This window comes from Scomber japonicus, chromosome 4 (assembly GCF_027409825.1).
Source record: "Scomber japonicus isolate fScoJap1 chromosome 4, fScoJap1.pri, whole genome shotgun sequence".
Taxonomy (NCBI): Eukaryota; Metazoa; Chordata; class Actinopteri; order Scombriformes; family Scombridae; genus Scomber; species Scomber japonicus.
Genome location: NC_070581.1, coordinates 31,226,573 through 31,234,072, shown reverse-complemented (window position 1 = coordinate 31,234,072; position 7,500 = coordinate 31,226,573). Strand labels below are relative to the sequence as shown.

General features: G+C 41.7%; 1 protein-coding gene across 1 annotated transcript in view; it reads left to right on the top strand.

The window, feature by feature from the left end:
• The window catches only part of LOC128357721 (acetyl-coenzyme A synthetase, cytoplasmic-like), a 37,789-nt gene that overhangs the window by 8,436 nt on the left and 21,853 nt on the right, over positions 1 to 7,500 (top strand). The gene's annotated exons all lie outside the window — the stretch shown is intronic.

Here is a 7,500-nt window from a genome sequence, read left to right as displayed (position 1 = left end):
TCATCCCTTCCTCTCCCTCTCTCTCTCTCTCTCTCTCTCTCTCTCCTCTCTTTCTCTCTCTCCTCTTTCTCCTCTCTCGCCCCCGGTCGCTGATGTGTCCTGTTCTGAACGCTGAATCCGCAGAGAGGCTTTTAAAGTTTAAAGTTTTTTTGGAGTCGTCATCCTCTGCAGACGAGGACGAGACGATGTCATTAAATGTTGAAACATCGAGACTCACTGAGATCACAGACTCAGCTGAGGATGATGTAACGTGTGCAGAGCTGCAAATAACTATTAATTACAGGGTTTCCTGCAGAAAATGTGTTAGTTTAGGTGGGGGGGGGGGGGGGGGGTTGTCTGGTCAAAAGTAAACTATAAGACAGCCACGTGTAAATGGTAAACGCAACTAGCCTTAATGGATTGGACAAAATATTAGATACACTATTCAATATAATTCACCCTAATACACCACAATAACTCAATAAATGAACATAAAGCAGAATTTTCACCTTCTTGTCAAAAAATGTATAAACTTCATAAATGTAGAATTTAGCCTATAGCAGAGCTGCTGTATTGGATTAAATTAGATTGCACCTGTTAAGCCATTGAGTCTATTTTATATAGCTAACTTATTCTCTGAACTATATTTTATAGTAATTATATAGTCTTATACAGTTAAGTAGTTATATTCAGCTTCAGTAGCATTAGCGTCATGTTTTTTGTTGAATGCCTCACTCTCTCTCTCTCTCTCTCTTCAGGTCTGCTGAATGAGAAACATCTGAGTGACTTAAAATTGACGTTTTGTAACATTAGCTGATAAAACGCGCAGCACCGCAGCATTTTACACATTGCGCCGCTAATATCAGCTGTTTAGTTGGAGCCGTTCATTTACTCTGAGCCGGTTAGCCTGAAACTTGTTGCTATAGTAACGCCACAGTTAGCCGTCACAGTTAGCCTGAATCTTGTTACTATAGTAACGTCACAGTTACCTGTTTGAGGATTAACGTTGTTAATGTTGACATCACATGGCGCTGTTTTCTTTAGTTTTTCAGGCTCCGCTGTTTCTTTCTGAGCAGGTTCTGCCTCAGATGATGTAGATATATGTTTTAACCAGCGGTCTGTGTTTGTTTCCTTAAACTTAATATCACTGTTAGCTTGTCTGTGTTATGCTAGCGGGAGGTACAGAAAGCTACAGGTGTGTTCAGGGTCGAAGTCAGACAGTCGGACACAGCAGTTCCGGCCAGTTTGAAATTCAGGCACTGTATATATTTATATTTATTTTTTATTTTTTGAAGCAGGTTCTGCCTCAGATGATGTAACTTTATGTTTTAACCAGCGGTCTGTGTTTGTTTCCTTAAACTTAATATCACTGTTAGCTTGTCTGTGTTATGCTAGCGGGAGGTACAGAGAGCTACAGGTGTGTTCAGGGTCGAAGTCAGACAGTCGGACACAGCGGTTCCGGCCCGCTGCAGACGTTGATTGGATTTATTTATTTATTTAATTAATTAATTAATTTATTTTCTTTTTTTGAAGACGTTAGTTAAGGCGGTAGGCGTGTGTTGCTTGGGCGGCCACCTTAGCTGTAAAGTGCTGTGGGAAACCCTGAATTATAAGAGTTAGTCCTTTTTAAAGAGTTCCCAGAGTCTAAGTCAGTCTAAAAGGAGTGTGTTTGTTCTCATCAGAGCTGATTGATTCGTAGACTTTGTGGGCGTGAGCTCGGCTGTGATAGCGGAGCTCAGTAGGTCAGTGTGTCGATACGATCAGTGATTATTAAAGTAAACAGTCTGACCTTTATAAGTACGACTGGAAATGAAAAACCAGAAACGAAACAGAAAATATTATGTTATCTGTCTCAGAGACTCAAATCAAGAGAGAGATAATAACGGGTTGAGTCCTCCTTTCCTTCTTCCTCCCTTCCATCCTTCCTCCCTTCCTTCCTTCTTCCTCCCTTCCTTCCTTCCTTCCTCCTTCCCTTCCCTTCCTCTTTCTTTCCTCCCCCTACCTTCCTCCCTTCCTTCTTCCTCCCTCCCTTCCTCCCTTCCTCCCTTCCTCCTTTCCTCTCTTCCTTCCTTCTTCCTTCCTCCTTTCCTTCCTCCACCCTTCCTTCCTTCCTTCTTCCTCCCTACCATCCTCCTTTCCTTCCTTCTTCCTCCTTTCTTTCCTTCCTTCCTCCTTCCCTTCCCTTCCTCTTTCTTTTTTCCCCCTACCTTCCTTCCTTCCTTCCTTCCTTCTTTCTTCCTTCCTTCTTCCCCCCTTCCTCCTTCCTTCCTTCTTCCTCCCTTCCTTCCTTCTTCCTCCCTTCCATCCTTCCTTCCTCCATTCCTCCCTTCTTTCCTTCCTCCTTCCTTTCCTTCCTTCCTCCCTCCCTTCCCTTCCTCTTTCTTTCCTCCCCCTACCTTCCTCCCTCCCTTCCTCCCTTCCTCCTTTCCTCTCTTCCTTCCTTCTTCCTTCCTCCTTTCCTTCCTCCCTCCCTTCCCTTCCTTCCTTCTTTCTTCCTTCCTTCTTCCCCCCTTCCTCCTTCCTTCCTTCTTCCTCCCTTCTTTCCTCTTTTCCTTCCTTCCTTCCTCGTCCCTTCCTCCTTCCTTCCTTCTTCCTCCCTTCTTTCCTCTTTTCCTTCCTTCCTTCCTCGTCCCTTTCATCCTTCCTTCCATCCTCCTTTCCTTCCTTCTTCCTCCTTCCTTTCCTTCCTTCCTCCTTCTCTTCCCTTCCTCCTTCCTTTCCTCCCCCTACCTTCCTTCCCTTCCCTTCCTCTTTCTTTCCTCCCCCTACCTTCCTTCCTTCCTTCTTTCTTCCCCCCTTCCTCCTTCCTTCCTTCTTCCTCCCTTCTTTCCTCTTTTCCTTCCTTCCTTCCTCGTCCCTTTCATCCTCCCTTCTTCCTCCCTTCTTTCCTCCCTTCCTCCTTCCCTTCCTCCTTTCCTTCTTCCTCCCTTCCTCCTTTCCTTCCTTCCTTCCTTCCTCCTTTCCTTCTGGTTTTTAATGTTTTCCGTTCGCAGCAGAGAATAAATAATAATAAAAAGCAGGCCGAGGCGTTTACAGTAAGTTACAGGTTCAGATGTGGTTCTGGTTTCAGTCCAGCAGGAGTCTGAGCTGTGAGGTAATGCAGAGATGAAAATACACAGCGGCTATTTTAAGACCACATGCGGACCGACGGTGATTGAATTTCAAAACAAGACTAATATATATAATCTATAATCTATTTAAATATAATCTGAATAATCAATAGCTTTGTATATTATTTAAAGTTTATCGCTTATTGGGCAAAAAAAAAAAGTTTGATTCATTTTAAAAGCCCAGCCTCCTTCCCTCCTTCCTTCCTTCCCTCCTTCCTCCTGTCCTTCTTTCCTTCCCTCCTTTCTTCTTTCCTTCTTTCCTTCATTCCTCCCTTCCATCCCTCCTTCTTTCCTTCATTCCTTATCTCCTTCCTTCCTTCCTCCCTTCCATCCTTCCTTCCTTCTTCCTCCCTTCCATCCCTCCTTCTTTCCTTCATTCCTTATCTCCTTCCTTCCGTCTTCCTCCCTTCCATCCTTCCTTCCTTCTTCCTCCCTTCCTTCCTTCTGTCCTTCCTTCCTTCCTTCCTTCCTTCCTTCTTTCTTTCCTTCCTTCCCTCCTTCCTCCCTCCATCTCTCCTTTCCTTCCTTCCTTTCCTTCCTTCTTCCTCCCTTCCTTCCTTGACTCGAGGAGGGTTAATGCAATTTTTATACTTTTTAAACTTGTCCAGTGGGCCGCGTTGTACCTCTTCGTGGGCCTTTTCTGGCTTGCAGACCTTATGTTTGACACCTCTGCTCTAACAACTGGAGTCAAAAAATATATTAAATAAAGTAAAAGATAAGAGGTAAAGTGTAGAAATGACACTTCTCTAGACTTATAAGTCCCCTCCCCTTTCCTCCCTTCCTTCCTTCCTTCCTTCTTCCTTCCTCCCTTCTTCCTTCCTTCCCACCTTTCTTCCTCCCCTTTCCTCCCTTCCTTACTTCCTTCCTTCTTCCTTCCTTCCCACCTTTCTTCCTCCCCTTTCCTCCTTTCCTTACTTCCTTCCTTCTTCCTTCCTTACTTCTGTTCTTCTTTCTTTCTTTCCTTTCCTCCCTCACTCCTTCTCTCTTTCTTTCCTCCCCCCTTCCTTCCTGCCTTCATTCCCTCCTTTTCCTCCTTTCCTTCCTTCTTCCACCCCTCCAAACATCCTTCCTTCCTTCTTCCTCCCTTCCATCCTTCCTTCCTTCTTCCTCCCTTCCATCCTTCTTTCCTTCCTTCCTTCCTTCCCTCCTTCCTTCCCTCCTTCCTCCCCTAACAACAGGCATAAAGAGTCAAAAAATATATTAAATAAAATAAAAGATAAAGAGGTAAAGTGTAGAAATGACACTTCTCTAGACTTATAAGCCCCTTCCTATACGTTTAGTAGTAGTATAAATAGTTGTGTGTGTTTCTTGCGTGACAGTAAAAACGTTTCCTCGGAGGACTGAAGGCCGATAAACGACGCGGAGCTGAAACACCGACGCAACAAGCTCAGATATCCTGCTGGAAATGATTATCAAGGTCAAAGCTTTTATCACTGTGTCAGTTATTCTGTGAATGTAACTCCCGTCAGCAGCCAGAGCCAAACGGGTCACAGAGACCTTTCAGCTGCCCGAGCTCCTCCTCTGATGACTGCACACACACACACACACAGAGAGAGAAACACACACACACACAGAGAGAGAAAGAGAAACACACACACACACACACACAGAAATACACACACACACACAGAAACACACAGTGAGAGAGAGAAATACACACACACACACACACACACAGAAACACACACAGTGAGAGAGAGAAATACACACACACACACACACACACACACACAGAAACACACAGAGAGAGAGAGAAACACATACACACACACACACACACAGAGAAACACAGAGAGAGAAAGAGAAATACACACACACACACACACACACACACACCCAGAGAGAGAGAGAAACACACACACACACACACACAGAGAGAGAAACACACACACACACACACACACACAGAGAAACACACACACACACAGAGAGAGAAACACATACACACACACAGAGAGAGGAACACACACACACAGAAACACACACACAGAAACACACACACACACAGAGAGAGAGAGAGAGAGACACACACACACACAGAAACACACACACACACAGAGAGAGAGAGAGAAACACACACACAGATAAACACACACACAGAAACACACACACACACACACACACACACACACACAGAGAAACACACACACACACACAGAGAAACACACACACACACACACACAGGAGGGAGGAGCGTTGGCTGGTGTTTCTAGTTTTACTACTCTCATATGAGATTTAAGAAACCTTCACAGAGTATTTTGCAATCTCTCTCTTTTTTTTCAGTTGAAGATCGAGGTGTGTGTGTGTGTGTGTGTGTGTGTGTCTGTGTGTGTGTGTGTGTGTGTGTCTGCATGTGTGTAGATAAAGGACAAAGGAGAGAAAAGACACAATAATATCAGACTAAATATCTCATATTGAAAACCGGAATTTCAGGAATCTCATTTCACTGCTCACAAAAATATGAAAGTCATTTGAAGTATCTCTCCATCAAGTATCTCTCCTGCATGTCTCCATTCATACTCAGAGGTTCTACTGAAAGATATTTACATGATTCACACTTATAAACTTCTTATTTATCTTATACTGGCCCTTTATGCAACCCCTCAGTTAGAGGTAATAGAGATAATTTAGCAAATGTTTAGACTTCAATCCTGAATTTTGACTTCCCAAATCTCAATTTTCAGACCTTAGCCTCCATATTTAACAGATATCTGACATTATAATGGAATAAAAATGACAGGAAATTGCGTAAAAGCATGATTTGAGCCCTCTTAAAAAAGCCAGTTTCTTCTTTATTTTGAATTACATCTCAGTGAAGTATTAAAGCACATTTACAGCTCTATATTTCTATTCTTATATTTGCATGATTTAAAGTTATAAACTCCTTATTTATCTTATACTGGCCCTTTTTATGCAGCCAAGGTTGAATAAGATCTGAAATACGTGAGTGGATGAGATATGAACAACCTACGAAAAGCCCCTTAGCAACGACCTTAGCAACCAAGGCTACAGAGCAGATGACTGTGTGATTTGACTTTCCAAATCTCAAGTTTCAGACCTTAGCCTTCATATTTAACAGATATCTGACATTATAATGGAATAAAAATGACAGGAAATTGCGTAAAAGCATGATTTGAGCCCTCTTAAAAAAAGCCAGTTTCTTCTTTATTTTGAATTTCGTCTCAGTGAAGTATTAAAATGGACGTATTGTTCACATTTCTAGTCTTATATTTGCATGATTTAAAGTTATAAACTCCTTATTTATCTTATACTGGCCCCTTTATGCAGCCAAGGTTGAATAAAATCTGAAATACGTGAGTGGATGAGATATGAACAACCTATGAAAAGCCCCTTAGCAACGACCTTAGCAACCAAGGCTACAGAGCAGACGGCTGTGTGAAAACTATCTGATATAATGTTGTAAATGTCTATTCTGAATGTTGAACCCTGAATTTTGACTTTCCAAATCTCAATTTTCGGACCTTAGCCTCCATATTTAACAGATATCTGACATTATAATGGAATAAAAATGACAGGAAATTGCGTAAAAGCATGATTTGAGCCCTCTTAAAAAAGCCAGTTTCTTCTTCATTCTGAATTACATCTCGGTGAAGTATTAAAATGGATATATATTTATATTCTGGAGCTCTCTAAAACCCTCTTTATTTATCTTATACTAGCCCCTTTATGCACCCAAGGTTGAATAAGATCTGAAATACGTGAGTAGATGAGATATGAACAACCTACGAAAAGCCCCTTAGCAACGACCTTAGCAACCAAGGCTACAGAGCAGACAGCTATAATAATGTGTAATTTTAAATAAATGTTGAACCCTGAGTTTTGACTTGCAGGCAGCATTTAATAAACACATAATAACCTCGAGCTCATGATTAACTCAGACGTATAAAACAGTATAAAGACGACCTCTTAACCCTCACTTCCTGTTCATATTCTGCTGTTTCACAATTTCCTCTCATAATTAGTCTCTCAACCTCAAATCCTGAATGAAGCTTCCAGAGAGCAGATAAAGTTGTTTAGTTTCAGTTTTTACACTTTTTGTTGATGGAGAAAAAACATTTATAATCACATACAATATATAACATATCACAAGAGAACATAAAGATTTCACTTTAATTATGATTTTTGAGTCAAACACTCAACAAAAATGTTTTTAAAGAGTTTCCATTTTTCTTATATCTTCTGGGTCACATTAGAAAAAGTCATTAAATTTAAGTTTTTTAGGTGTTTTTTCTTCTCAAATGTAAAAAAAAACTGTTGAATTAGACCCTGAACATGTTTGTCTCTCTCTCTCTCTCTCTCTCTCTCTCTCTCTCTCTCTCTCTCTCTCTCTCTCTCTCTCTCTCTCTCTCTCTCTCTCTCTCTCTGTCTCTCTGTCTCTGTCTCTCTGTCT